This window comes from Brassica napus, chromosome C7 (genome assembly GCF_020379485.1).
Source record: "Brassica napus cultivar Da-Ae chromosome C7, Da-Ae, whole genome shotgun sequence".
NCBI classification, from domain to species: domain Eukaryota; kingdom Viridiplantae; phylum Streptophyta; class Magnoliopsida; order Brassicales; family Brassicaceae; genus Brassica; species Brassica napus.
The window spans coordinates 1,709,430-1,724,539 of record NC_063450.1 but is presented as its reverse complement, the minus strand read 5'-3'; the positions used below and the strand labels follow the sequence as shown (position 1 = coordinate 1,724,539).

At 43.7% G+C, this 15,110-nt stretch overlaps 1 non-coding gene across 1 annotated transcript; it reads right to left on the bottom strand.

Moving 5' to 3' along the window:
- Window positions 1-4,679: 4,679 nt before the first annotated feature.
- On the bottom strand, window positions 4,680-4,786 carry LOC125590884. The gene has a single exon (XR_007326886.1). It is a non-coding gene; the product is annotated as a small nucleolar RNA R71 (small nucleolar RNA).
- Between the last annotated feature and the right edge of the window lie 10,324 nt (window positions 4,787-15,110).

The following is a 15,110-nucleotide window of genomic DNA, read 5'->3' as shown; positions in this document are numbered from 1 at the left end:
AATCATCCCTACTAATTTCAAGAGGAGGACTGTCAAAGACCTTCTTGTTCTTCGTAAACAAAGTCCTACTCTTACGATATGGATGATCGGGTGGTAGAAATCTTCTGTGACAGTCAAACCAACATGATTTCCTTTCGTGTTTAAGTTGGAAAGCATATATGCTATCTTGGCAATGTGGACATGAGAACCTTCCATGCGTTGTCCATCCAGATAACATACCATATGCTGGAAAATCACTTATTGTCCACATAAGTATTGCCCGCATCTGAAAGTTTTATTTACATGAAACATCGTATGTCTCAGCATCATGCGTCCATAGTTGTTGCAACTCATATATCAGTGGCTGAAGAAACACATCAAGTGATCTCTTAGAATGCTCTGGACCGGGAACAAGAATGGAGAGAAACAAAAACTCTCGTCGCATGCACAAACTTGGGGGTAAATTGTACAGTGTCATAATTACTGGCCATAGATAATATTGTCTTCCATGCTCCCAAAGGGGTTGAAACCATCGGTACAAAATCCAAGATAGACATTTCTTCTCTCATGCGCAAATTCTGGATATGTTGATTGAAAATGTTTCCAAGATTTTGCATCTGAAGGATGTCAAATCTGACCATCGTCTGTGGAGTGCTCTGCATGCCATCTCATTGGTTGGACTGTGTGTTCGGACTGATAAAACCTCTTCAATCTTTCCGTCAAAGAAAAATACCACATCCTTTTGTATGGCACCGGAACTCTTCCACTCATATCCTGATAACGAGGTTTTCCGCAAGATTTGCAGTTATCCCGGTTCTCATCCTCTCTCCAATATATCATGCAGTTGTCGATGTATACATCTATCACCTCACACGGTAAATTAAGACCCGCTACAAGTTTCTGAACCTCATAGTATGAACCCGGTGCAAGATTATCCTCTGGGAGAACACCTTTAACAAAATCAGCAATCACATCCACACATTGTTCAGCCAAATTATAATATGTCTTAATACTCATCAATCGAGTTGCAGATGATAAAGGTGAATGACCATCTCTACATCCTTTGTACAATGGTTGTTTTCCTGCTTCCAACATATCAAAAAATTTCCTAGCTTCTACAATGGGTTCTTCCCCTCTATAATGATCATTTACCATCTGTTCGGTACCTATGCCATAATCTACTTCCGTTCTAGGTTCTTCTAACCTATCCACATTCTGAATATCGCTACTACTACCATATTCATAACCAGTAGTTTGTCCATGAAGATACCAAACTTTATAATTCGGCATAAACTCTTTCATATATAAATGGGTCCAAACATCCCATTCCTTTTAATTCATATTACTTTTGCAAGAAAAACAAGGACATCTTAACATACCGGTATTTGCTTCTGATTGTTGTTGAACAAACGTCATGAATTCGGTAATGCCTTTTGCGTATTCTTCTGTAAGTAAGTTGGTGTTTGGATCCATATGAGGTTTATTGATACCACTCAAATTACCCTAAGGAGTGAATTACTCTTCTCAAATAAGAGGTTCGATTGTAGTACTTAGGGATCGAATCCACAAGGAGCTAGGGAACCTATTAAATCTAGATGATTATTAATTCTAAGGTTTTGTTGTTTATTGGTTTAAAAGTAAATAGCAATCCTAAATGAGCAAGTCTATTGCTCGACTAACAAGATGATTGGGGGTGTAACTTATTGGAAAGATATTAGATGCATGATTTATATTCAGGTGTTGGAGATTATAATCCTATAGATGCCTATCAGTTGCTTGCATGATATGTTAGAAATCAACCCCTTAACACAGTGATCAGCAATGGCAATGTTTCACTGGTTAACTAACTAGATCTTGGATCTCAACTATCGTTTATTAACCACAAGAAAGTGTCGATCGATGGTCCTATAGGGACATCGATTGATACACCTTTCGCAAGATCGATCGATTGTCAGAAGACAGTATCAATTGATGCTTCTAGTTAAGCCCTAGACGTAAGTTGATAATGAACACTAGCTTCCTGGTTCAGCAGTAGTCTTTTTCCTATCGTCTAGTCTGACATATTAGGTTCAGGACTGGATGGTCAAGGTTGCTTGACTCATGCAGATTTCTAGATTCAATATTTTAGGTAGCTAATCTAGAACAAGCATTAAGATCAATCTATCAATAAATACAACAACTTAGCAATCTATAGTTGGGGCTAATCCCTCTAACTTATTTGAACCCTGAATCTAACAGGTGAACTACTCAGACATAGCTAAGCATTTCATGACACAAAATGTAAATGAAAACTACAAAGAATAGAATAGATGAATCAAATGGAGTTCCCATCACAAATCTCTCTATGATCTTCTCTCCTAAAACTCTTTACTGAAAATAAGAAAACACAAAAGGTGACTGAAAAGCTCCCTTGCCTCTAAACACTTAGGCAAGTATATAATCTATTAGTTTAAAAACTCGTCAGGGGTATTCTTGTAATTTGGTGAAGTCTTGGGTTTAAAGTCGGCTGCAACTAGGTCGTGCATCCACGTCTCGGCATCGATCGATGGTACAGGATGTACATCGATCGATCATAATCTTCAGTCGTCGAGGCGTCTCTTCTGTATCGATCGACGATACTGGATGTGCATCGATCGATTGTCTCTCCTTCGTATCGACCTCTAATGGTCAGCTCGGATGAAATCTCATTTAAGCTCCTAAATGCTCCATAATCATCACTTTACTCCAAGATACTTCTGAACCTGAAAACATACCTAATAGTATAGAATATATAGTATATAGATATTAAAATACTTATATACTGATATGTGGTGTTTTTAATACCAATTTATGTGTACTTTGAGCTAACTCTCAGTCCTAATTCGTGCTTAATTTACATCATTCCAGGTTGGGAGCAGGTGAAAGAGTAAAGAAGAGAGATTTAGGAAGTCAGATGCCGTTTTGAAGGATTCAACGTGGAACAGTCATTTAGAACAACCCAAGGGTTGCTCCCGAAGAGATCAAGCATTTGACTGCTCCCGATCATTAAGGAAACTTCCATTTCCGGAAGTTTGCCCTAGTTTCGACTCTCTCTCTCTCTTATTTTCCTATCACTAGCGCCTCCCTATAAAAAGGCCTAGGCTATCATTTCTTTTACTTACGCTAGTTTTGCAAGAAACCTAGACAATTCTCTTTGGATTTACGCAACTTGTAAGGGAGAAGGCTCCATCTCTCATTCTTACGAGAAGATTATCCTGAACCCTTGTCTTTCTACTTTATTTTATATGCAGTATTATTCAGAAATCATGTCTGTGTCATCCTGCATTATGATTGAGTAGTAGACTAAGCTTGCTTAGGGTTGTAGGGTGTTAGCCGCATGAACTGAACACAAATAAGTGATCTTAATTGTTCTTCATTCATATTGATCTTACTGCCTGCATTGAACTGATCACTTAATGTTCGATCTTTGATTTAATCCCCTAGCTAACCGTTAGGAGATAAATTGACATGTATTGAATGAGCTTTGTATCCCTAATCAGCGAGAGTAGATATTAGGGTATTAAGTGAACTAATCAGATCTCGCATCTAAGGCTTGCTATCGCGTCTTGTTCCAAGCGAGAGCATAGGATTCAAGACCGACATGCATAGGGAACAAGATCACGATAGTGGGTTGTTCCAGCCGAGTGATCTGAGTTCTAGACCGCATTTCATCGCACTTGAATAGTTGTTCAGTTCTGCAATTAACATCCGATCATTGACCCTAAGCCAGCTTCATTTAAATTGAATTCGAATTACCTAGGCACTCTTGTTACTTTTGTCACAATTAATTCTCAAAACCCACTTGTTTCTCAGCTTAACATTGAACTCATAAGAGTAAATAGTAAACTGGTCCTCTGGATTGAATCTCAAATATTACAATTACCACTGTTAACTTGACAGTAGCAAAATTCATTTTTAGTGTATCAACGTTGCGACGGGGACTAAGCTTTTACCTTTATTTTTCAGTTTAATATTTAGTCTGAGATATCTAACTTGCTTTACTTCTTTGTTGGAACAGATGATCCAAGTGCATGACCAGTAGACATACTCGGAGCAACGCACAAGGACCACTACATCAGCTGACTAATGAAGAACTCGCAAGATTAGAAAGACAGAACCGTCAACAGCCAAGAACAACCGACACCAATATGGGTGATCATGGCAATATGGATGACCTCACTGCTACATTGGCACTCATTCAACAACAAATGCAGAATCAGCAACAGCAGATGCAGCAGATGCAGCAAACCATCCAAAATCAGCAACAAGCTACACAAGAGCAAGCAGCCGAGAATGCTGCGCGAGAGGAGCGTGGTGCTCTTATTGGGGAGCGAAACGTTCCGAGGAACTTCGCTACTAACCGTTCTCCCATCAATCCTCCAACCTGTACTCGACAAGATTATGAGATCAAACCTGCACTGATAGGTCTGGTACAGAAGAGCACATTCAGTGGCCTCACTTTAGACATACCAATGGACCACATAGAGGCCTTTGAGAGGATCTGCAATTTCTCTCGCTCTAATGGAGTGCCACCGGATTACGTCAAGTGCACGCTGTTCCCATTTTCTCTCGAAGGGAAAGCTGCATGATGGCTGCAATCTCTCCCAACCGGTTCTCTAACCTCATAGGACCAGGTTCGATCAGCATTCCTGAGCCACTTCTACACAAAATTCAAAACCGCGGCTCTAAGGAATAGAATCTCCAACTTCAAGCAGAAATCTGATGAACCTTTTTATGAAGCTTGGGAGAGGTATAAAGAGTACTAGAGGGAGTGCCCACACCATGGGTTTGATGACGATTACATATTGGAGGTGTTCTACGATGGAGTGAGCTATGAGTACCGGAACACCCTTGATTCTTCTAGTAACGGAGACTTCATGACTCAGACCACCCCTGGTGCATTCGCGCTGATTGAGAACATGGCTTCTAGTTCACTCAACAAGAACAAGGAGCATGATCACTCCAAAAGTGTGAACAGCATAGACGACTTAGCGGCGAAGGTGGACCAACTGCTTAAGGGAAACCAGAGCCAGGTTTTCATAATGGAAGAAGCAACTCCTGAGAAGAATACAGGCGACAAGGCATTTGAAGCTGAGCAGGCAGGAGACGATCAGCAGGAAGTGAGCTACGTAAATGGACAAGGGTGGCAGCTGAAGAATTACCACCCAAACCCTAACGTAAGGAACAATCCACAACTTTTCTGGCCTAAGCAGGACAAACCAGTTGATCCAGCGCAGAACAGCCAGGGCCAGTATTCGGGGTATCAGAAGAGCTATCAACCCTGAACCTATGTTCTAAGCCAACCACAGAGCAATCAACCTCAGATGCAGAACCACCAGAACACTCAAGTCGCTACTTCCACCCCTGTCACTGTTCCGCAAGATGAAACTAAAACCATGTTGCAGCAACTCCTCCAAGGAAAACAGCTCCAAGGGAAAGCTCTGAACCAGGTCACTACCGAGATCAATACTAGAATGAACCATATGTTCGGAGACCTGAGCACCAAATACGATAATGTCGCAAGCCATATGAGACAGATGGACATTCAGATAGCTTAGACTGCCGAGAGTGTCAAGAGGCAGCAAGGTACTCTACCTGGTAAAACAGACAAAAACCCTAAGGAGTGCAATGCGGTTCAGCTAAGGAGCGGGAAGAAACTTTCCGAGCCAGAAAGGAGGAGGTTCACCGCGGCTGAGAAAGGGAAGCAGAAAGATCCAGAACAACTACCAGCCGAACAAACAGATGAGAGGAATACAGAGCCAGCAGTTGAAACAGGTTCACCAGGCTCAGAACAACCAGCTGAAGCAGTGCGCCCGATTCCAGAGGCTGTTCCTCCTCGCGAATACATTCCGAAGGTCCCTTACTCTGTTCCAGCGAAGGTCACTCATAAGGACAAAGAGGAAATAAAATGCAGGAAGATGCTGGAGGATCTAACCATCCGACTTCCCTTGATGGATGCGATCCAGATGATGCCCTCCATGTGCAGTTTTATGAAGGGATTGATCTCAGGGAAAATATCAAAGGAGAGCGAGTTCATGACGGTTTCCAAGGACTGCAGCGCAGTGCTTCAGAACAGGCAAATTAAGAAGCGAGGGGATTCCGGAAAATTTGTCCTCTCTATCCAGATTGGGAAGACAGTTTTCGCATGCTCCTTGGTTGATCTTGGGTCCAGCGTGAATCTCATGCCGTACTCTGTAGCTCTACGTCTAGGATACACGCATTTCAAACCGACTAAGATGTCCTTGGTTTTCGCAGACAGATCAGTCAAATCCCCGGTTGGTATTCTTGAGGATCTCCAAGTGAAAGTGGGGAACACCTCTGTTCCAGCAGACTTCGTTGTTCTGGAATTGGAAGAAGAGTCTAAGGATCCTATCATCTTGGGAAGACCATTCTTATGTACTGTTGGAGCTATCATTGATGTGCGACAGGGGAAGATTGATCTGAATCTCGGGGACATAGTTATGCAATTCGAGATGGATGAGTTGCTAAAGAAGCCGATGTTGGATGGGCAAACCTTTGAGGTCAATGAAGGGATTGATCCGCTCCAACCACAAGAAGGAATGATCGAGGAGATTCTTACCGAAGACCCACTAGAACTTGCACTGGTGAGAGCTGAAGCCGAGCAAAGTGTTGTGAACATTGATGCAGATGGATATGCTAAGATGCTTGACTCCGCGAGGAGCATGGGGAGAATGGTAGCGAGTCTAAGTCTGGGGGAGGAGAGCAACAGGGGCTAGACCACTCCATCTGGAGCGACCCCTACACTGAACCAACCAGAGGATCCCTGGAGCGAGCTTAAGGCTCCCAAGGTTGAGCTAAAACCCCTTCCCAAAGGGCTCAGGTACGCTTTCTTAGGTCAGAATTCCACATATCCTGTCATTGTGAATGCTGAGCTGAATAATGTGGAAACTGCATTGCTTTTGTGTGAGCTTAGAAAATATCGTAAGGCATTAGGATATTCGCTAGCTGACATCCCTGGCATTTCACCTGATTTATGCATGCATAGAATACACTTGGAAGATGAATCAATGACTTCTGTCGAACATCAGAGGAGGTTAAACCCGAATCTAAAAGATGTCGTTAAGAAAGAGATAATGAAACTTCTTGAAGTAGGTGTGATCTATGCCATTTCTGATTGTAAATGGGTCAGTCCTGTTCATGTCGTACCACAAATGAAAAGAATGAATTCATCCCTACTAGGACAGTGACAGGACATCGCATGTGCATTGATTTCAGGAAATTAAATGCAGCAACTAGGAAGGATCACTTCCCACTCCCTTTTATTGATCAAATGCTTTAGAGATTGGCTAACCACCCATATTACTGTTTTTTAGATGGTTATTCAGGTTTCTTTCAGATTCCCATCCATCCAGACGATCAGGAGAAGACGACGTTCACATGCCCCTACGGAACATACGCTTACAGGAGAATGCCATTCGGCTTGTGCAATGCGCCAGCAACATTCCAGTGCTGCATGATGTCAATCTTTACTGACATGATTGAAGACATTATGGAAGTTTTCATGGACGATTTCAGCGTCTATGGAAGCTCCTTTAATGTATGTTTGTCAAACTTGTGCAGGGTGCTTAAAAGATGTGAGGAGAAACACCTCGTACTCAACTGGGAGAAGTGCCACTTCATGGTCACAGACGGGATTGTTCTAGGGCACAAGATCTCCGAGAAACGAATTGAGGTGGATAAGGCAAAGATCGAGGTGATGATGAGTTTGCAACCACCAACAAACGTGAAGGCCATCAGGAGTTTCTTGGGTCATGCTGGGTTTTACCGACGGTTTATCCAGGACTTCTCGAGGATAGCAAGACCACTCACCAGACTGCTCTGCAAGGAGATCAAATTCGATTTCGACAGTGAGTGTCTAGCTGCTTTCCACACCATCGAGGGAGCTCTAGTCAGCGCACCTGTTGTGCAACCGCCATACTGGGACCTCCCCTTTGAAATCATGACTGATGCAAGCGACTTTGCAGTTGGAGCAGTACTTGGGCAGCATAAGGACAAGAAACTTCATGTGATCTATTACGCAAGCAAAACTATGGATGAAGCTCAGTGCAGATATGTTACGACTGAGAAAGAACTTCTGGCTATTGTTTTTGCTTTCGAAAAATTCAGGTCCTACCTAGTGGGATCATAGGTGATTGTGCACACAGACCATGCTTCTCTTAAGTATCTACTCACAAAGAAAGACCATGCTGCTCTTAAGTATCTGCTCACAAAGAAAGATGCGAAACCGAGGTTGTTAAGGTGGATTCTTCTCCTCCAAGAATTTGATATGGAGATAAAAGATAAGAGAGGTGTCGAGAATGGGGTCACTGACCATCTGTCCAGAATGAAGATTGAGGACGACACAACTCTTGATGAGGAACACCCAGTGGAACACGTCAAAGCGATTGGTCTGTGTTACGCGGAACAACCTCTACGAACCACATCATACTGCTCCAGCATCACGGAACAACCTCCGAGGAAGACACCCGATTGTTCTCACATCTCGGAACATCCAGTCGCCGTGATCCCAAAGCAATACCCTCACCTCCCATGGTTTGCTGAGATTGCGAATTATCTAGCTTCTGAAAAGCAACCCCTTAAGTTCACAGGAAACGACAAGAGGAAATTTTTGAGGGAGGCAAGGCGTTATGTTTGGGATGAATCGTTCTTGTACAGACAAGGCAAGGATGGTTTATTTAGAAGGTGTGTTCCAGAGGCAGATATCCCAGGAATTCTGCACCACTGCTATGGTTCATCTTACACAGGTCATTTTGCTACATTCAAAACGGTTTCCAAAATCCTCCAAGCAGGGTTCTGGTGGCCAACTATGTTCAGGGATGCTCAAGCCTACGTAGCCAGGTGCGATGCATGCCAGCAACTTGGGAACATCAGCAAGAGGAATGAGATGCCTCAGAATTACATTCTAGAGGTTGAGGTATTCGACTGTTGGGAAGTCGATTTCATGGGACCATTTCCTTCGTCCTTCAAGAACAAGTACATCCTTGTCGCCGTTGACTACGTGCCTAAGTGGGTAGAAGCAATAGCAAACCCTACGAATGATGCAAAAGTGGCGACTAAGATGTTCAGCTCAATCATATTTCCAAGGTTCGGAGTGCCTAGGGTCGTAATCAGCGATGGTGGAACACACTTCATCAACAAGGCATTCCAGGGCCTTTTAAAGAAGAATGGAGTAAAGCACAAGGTGGCGACCGCTTACCATCCACAGACGAGCGGACAGGTTGAGGTGTCCAACAGGGAGATCAAAAGCATCCTGCAGAAAACTGTCAACACTTCGCGAAAAGACTGGTCACTTAAGCTGGACGATGCACTATGGGCCTACAGAACAGCCTACAAGACGCCGCTAGGAAAGACCCCCTACCACCTGGTATATGGTAAAGCATGTCACCTCCCCGTCGAGCTTGAGTACAAGGCTGCATGGGCAGTCAAGCTACTGAACCTCAACAGCAAGCCCGCAACCGAGAGACGCATGATCCAGATCCATGAGCTGGAGGAGATAAGGCACCTCGCCTATGAAAGCTCCAAAATTTACAAAGAGAAGACCAAGGCCTACCATGACAAGAGGATCATTGCCAAACATTTTGAACCCAACGATAAGGTCTTGCTTTTCAATTTGAGGCTTAGATTGTTCCCAGGGAAGTTGAAGTCTAGATGGTCCGGGCCTTTCACTGTTAAGGCAGTTCAACCCTACGGAGCAGTTGTGTTACTGGACAGAAAATGCGACAAGTTCGTAGTGAACGGGCAGCGCGTCAAGCATTACCATGCTGACTCCACTATCGCAGAGGGAGAAGAAATTCCCCTAAGAGATCCCCCATCAGCCTGATCGATTGATCCAAGTCGAGCTAATGACTTTAACCAAGCGCTTGGTGGGAGGCAACCCACTGGTCAGTACATACATTGTTTACATAGTCTGTTCTTTTTCTTCTTTAATTTATTTTGTAGGTAAAAAACAAGAAAAATCGGACTCTTCACCTAGAACAACCAACGGACTGTTCTTCTGGTAGAACAACCCATCGACTGTTCCAGATGGCAAGAACTAAGCAATCCGCCAAGAGAACGAGAGCGACATGCAGCACGCCACCCCCGCAAGCACATCAACAAACATCCCGCCTCCTACCCATGGCCCCGTGAACAAGAGGGTGAACCGATTGATCTCGACAGCCCATTGCTCTTGGATTTCAATTGCGAGGGGTGGGATAAGGGGACAGCAGCGCGTTACAATGCCCTCCTCCGAGTTGACATGCTACCCACTTGTTTCTGCCACGCGGAAACTTTGGCTGATCTTGGGATCGACGAGGATGTATTCGAGACGCTGCACGCCATCGGGATTGCTCCTCTGTACTATACAACGCACGAGCTCTACCCAGACCTTGTTCGCCAGGTGCTCGCCACAGCCAATATCACTTACGAGGATTCCGATGCACCCTCCTATGCCAACTGCTCGTTCTCTTTCATGGCAGACGGAGAGTACTGCTCCTTGACCCTCGACAAGCTAAATGAAATCTATGAGATGGCCACTGAACCGAAGGGAGTAGCGGTGGCGAAAAATTTCTCTCCTTCTAACGCTTTTTGGGACTGCATTGCAAATGGGAACTTCACAGCCGGAAATGTCTACCAGTCGCAGATCCGGAACCCCGCGCTTCGTGTCATCGCGAAGATCATCTCAAACCTCCTGTTCGCTAAGGATCTGACCTCGAAGGTCACCAACGGGGAGCTGCAAACCCTGTACACTGGTATTCAGGATGAAATCCGCGCCTCTGGATCCGGCTTTCCCATTCAAAAGGTTAAGACGAATCCCGGTTTCAACTTCATGACCATGATCTGCGAGCGGCGATAGTGCCTTATGCACGGATCAAAAAAGAAGGACAGGAGCGGTAGCCTGCTGACACCGCTCTTCAAGCATTTTGGCATTGATCTCAGCAAGTACAGCATCAACAAAGAGGTCCAGTACCTCGACATTAGGTACCTAATGGTGTGCCACATCATGCGAGATGAAGAGACCTACAGCTTTTTCGATAAAGCCGGTACCCAGCTGTTCACCAAACTGCCGCACCCCGAGATCACCAGGTTCAGCGTGTTCGAGAACATATGATTCCTACCTCCACCCAAACTCCTTTGCACTGATCCACGTGCTGCAGTCCCCGACAAAGACATGGATGACGTTGAGGACATCACCCCCGAGGCCGACCCATCATACGACCTCGAAGAGCTAGCCGATGTGACCGATGATCAAGCTTACAGACGCTGGATGGTGGACTCGCAGCGAAAGAACAACAGCCTCATGCGGAGGATACTCCACCTCGTCATTGGAGGATGCATTGGAGGGAGCGGCCAGCGACAGTCTACGACAGAGCGACCTCCAAGATAGCACCGACCAGGCAAGGAGCCCATGGGAACTGGCCCTTCTTCAGAAGAGGTTCATCGCTCGTGCAACAGGCGATCCTTTGACCCAGCCGAGAGCGGCGAGTCCGACTGAGTCCTCAAGGACTATCCTCTATCTATTGTTCTATCCATCTGAACTCTTTATTTTTATGTTTTATGCTGTGTTGCTTTTTGGCTGACCTCAGCTTCATTTCCACCAGGGATGGTGTCGATTAAGCCTGGGGGAAGCACTGTGTGCTGAAACTCTATTTCTTTGTTTCTTTGTTTTTGAGTCAGTCCTTGCGTCATTTGGATGTTTTATCGAGTCCGTTTAGGATCGAGTCAGTTAAAACTCTTGTGGGAATTAGGACCTTGTGATATATTCTTTTAACCACCTCGTGCTCTAACACTCTTATCCAGTGACCTTAGCAGTGATGAAAGAACTCACACTTGGACCTGGAACACCCTTCAACTCATCTCATTTGATTCTCTAGAAGCTCTCATCCGATCAGGTTACACTGGGTAGACTCAACTCCACCCAACTTGAACCGAATCTTGACTGAATTTCTTCTTGTTATGGGCACTAGATCAGGGAAACGAGACCAACGCTCAGGGCTTCTTATTCTTTTTACCAATCTTGCTGATCCTGAGCGGCTAGCTCATTTTTAGCTAGTTCCAACCTTCTACCTAAGCCTTTATTTTCACCCTCATGCACTCTGTTTTTCAATGTCATATGTGCAGATATGTGCAAAAGGGCCGGAGAGGATAGGATTGACACAGCCCCTTACTCGTTGACACATTACACTCAGAGAAGAGAGCAAGCAGAATGAGAACAGTCAACAAGATCAATCCTTAAAGAAAGGAACAGTCGAGGGTGCATGGTCTAGCAAGAGGAACAATGGCACCCCGTGAGAAACAAAGGATAGACCCCCAGTGGCTGCAAAACATTCATCCCCATACCTTTCTCCATCTCCATTCAAAAAAAAAAACTCTCTGAAATACTTTAATTTATTTTTGAGATGGGGAGGGTAGATTCGAGAGATGCATGTTGCTGGAAAAGGGTGAGCAAGAAGTGGGTGCAGATTTTTGAGGAATAAAAAGAAGTCAAGAGCTGGAGAACAGTGGCACGATTGATCCACATTTGAGAACAACCCAATCCGTGAAGCAGAAATGAGTAAGGGTTGTGGGCTTCAATAAATCCGTCCTCTCTTGCTATTTTGCGCGATATCCTGCATGCACTCAAACACAGTAACCCCTAAACACTCTCAGCTCCACCATAAAACAGCCTATTCCTTATCAACCCGTCTACCCTGGATAGTGCTTGTAATGAGAAGCTCACGCTGTTCTAAAATAATTTTTAAGGAGTTTTGTCTCGATAGTGAAACCTTTTTCAGGTATGAGATAGAGAGTATGGAGCTGATCTTCGAACAGCAATCGTGGGGTGTTCTGGTAAAGGTGTTTGATATGAATCTACAGCTTGTATGGTTCAGAGATGTGTGGTAAGAGCATGGTTATTCAGAGAAAGCGAGTTCCCACTCCTTCAAACCTTTCTCCCTGTTCTTGAGGCTTGGTCTTGTTCGAGGACAAACAAGGATCTAAGTCTGGGGGAATTGATACGTGATGTTTTTAATACCAATTTATGTGTACTTTGAGCTAATTCTCAGTCCTAATTCGTGCTTAATTTACATCATTCCAGGTTGGGAGCATGTGAAAGAGTAAAGAAGAGAGATTCAGGAAGTCGGATGCCGTTTTGAAGGATTCAACGTGGAACAGTCATTTAGAAAAACCCAAGGGTTGCTCCCGAAGAGATCAAGCATTTGACTGCTCCCGATCATTAAGGAAACTTCCATTTCCGGAAGTTTGCCCTAGTTTCGACTCTCTCTCTCTCTCTTATTTTCCTATGACCAGCGCCTCCCTATAAAAAGGCCTAGGCTATCATTTCTTTTACTTACGCTAGTTTTGCAAGAAACCTAGACAATTCTCTTTGGATTTACGCAACTTGTAAGGGAGAAGGCTTCATCTCTCATTCTCACGAAAAGATTATCCTGAACCCTTGTCTTTCTACTTTATTTTATATGCAGTATTATTCAGAAATCATGTATGTGTCATCCTGCATTATGATTGAGTAGTAGGCTAAGCTTGCTTAGGGTTGTAGGGTGTTAGCTGCATGAACTGAACACAAATAAGTGATCTTAACTGTTATTCATTCATATTGATCTTACTGCCTACATTGAACTGATCACTTAATGTTGGATCTTTGATTTAATCCCCTAGCTAACCGTTAGGAGATAAATTGACATGTATTGAAAGAGCTTTGTATCCCTAATCAGCGAGAGTAGATATTAGGGTATTAAGTGAACTAATCAGATCTCGCATCTAAGGCTTGCTATCGCGTCTTGTTCCAAGCGAGAGCTTAGGATTCAAGACCGACATGCATAGGGAACAAGATCACGATAGTGGGTTGTTCCAGCCGAGTGATCTGAGTTCTAGGCCGTATTTCATCGCACTTGAATAGTTGTTCAGTTCTGCAATTAACATCCGATCATTGACCCTAAGCCAGCTTCATTTAAATTGAATTCGAATTACCTAGGCACTCTTGTTACTTTTGTCACAATTAATTCTCAAAACCCACTTGTTTCTCAGCTTAACATTGAACTCATAAGAGTAAAGAGTAAACTGGTCCTCTGGATTGAATCTCAAATAATACAATTACCACTGTTAACTTGACAGTAGCAAAGATTCATTTTTAGTGTATCATATATCATGGGTAAAAATTGGTCAAATCCATGGTATATCATTTATCCATCCACGAACGACAATAATTTGAAGAAGAGATGATTTTTTCGAATTTGTAGAATGAAGAGAGTGAAGAGGGTGGAGAGTGAATGAGGAGAGCTCGTATTTATAGAAATATATGCCGACAGTTCCGATGGGAGGGTCATCGGATTTCCGTCAGAAGTCAGAAAAATTTAAACGGCTATAAAACGGTCAAAAATAAGTGGTCGGAATTCTGTCAGAATTCTTGGATTGTTTGTCAGAAATTCGTCGGATATTCAATAATTTAAAATATTTTCAACGGTCAAAAATGTTCCTCGGAAATTTGTCGTTTTTTCGACGACCTACCGACAAACCCCAAATTACCAAACTATCGTGCAACGGTTATTTACATCCCTTGATATTCCGTCGCTTTGTCGTCAGAATTTTCCGACAAGCACATATGTCGTCGGAATTCCGTCAAAATATACTGACGAATTTCCGACCACTAGCATAATTAGCATTTCGTCGGATATTCGTTGGAAAACTCTAGGGATATTCCTACGATTTTTGTCTATGTCGGAATATCTGTCGGATATTGCCTAGTTTTCTTGTAATGTGATGCTCTTGTGTCACACAAGGCATGTGGGAACTCAATACCCTTCACCGTGCATGGTATTGCAAATTGCCCATGACTTTTCTTCTTCAATATTTCCATAGGAGTTTATGTTTCCACCCTGGTTTCCAGAACCTTGGAATCCAGTTCCACCATTGTAGTTCACTTCTTCTTCATCTGCTCTACCCTCTACAGCTTATGCATCTTCAACAAAGCTCCTGCTTCCTGAGAAGCTTGTGAACACTATCCAGCTTTGCCTTCACCTCATCCATCTGATCATTCCCAACGATGGTGGCAGATCTTTTCCTCTCGAAATCAGTGTTGTTGGTGCTGTTGCTGGATGCTAGGTTTTCAATAACCTTGA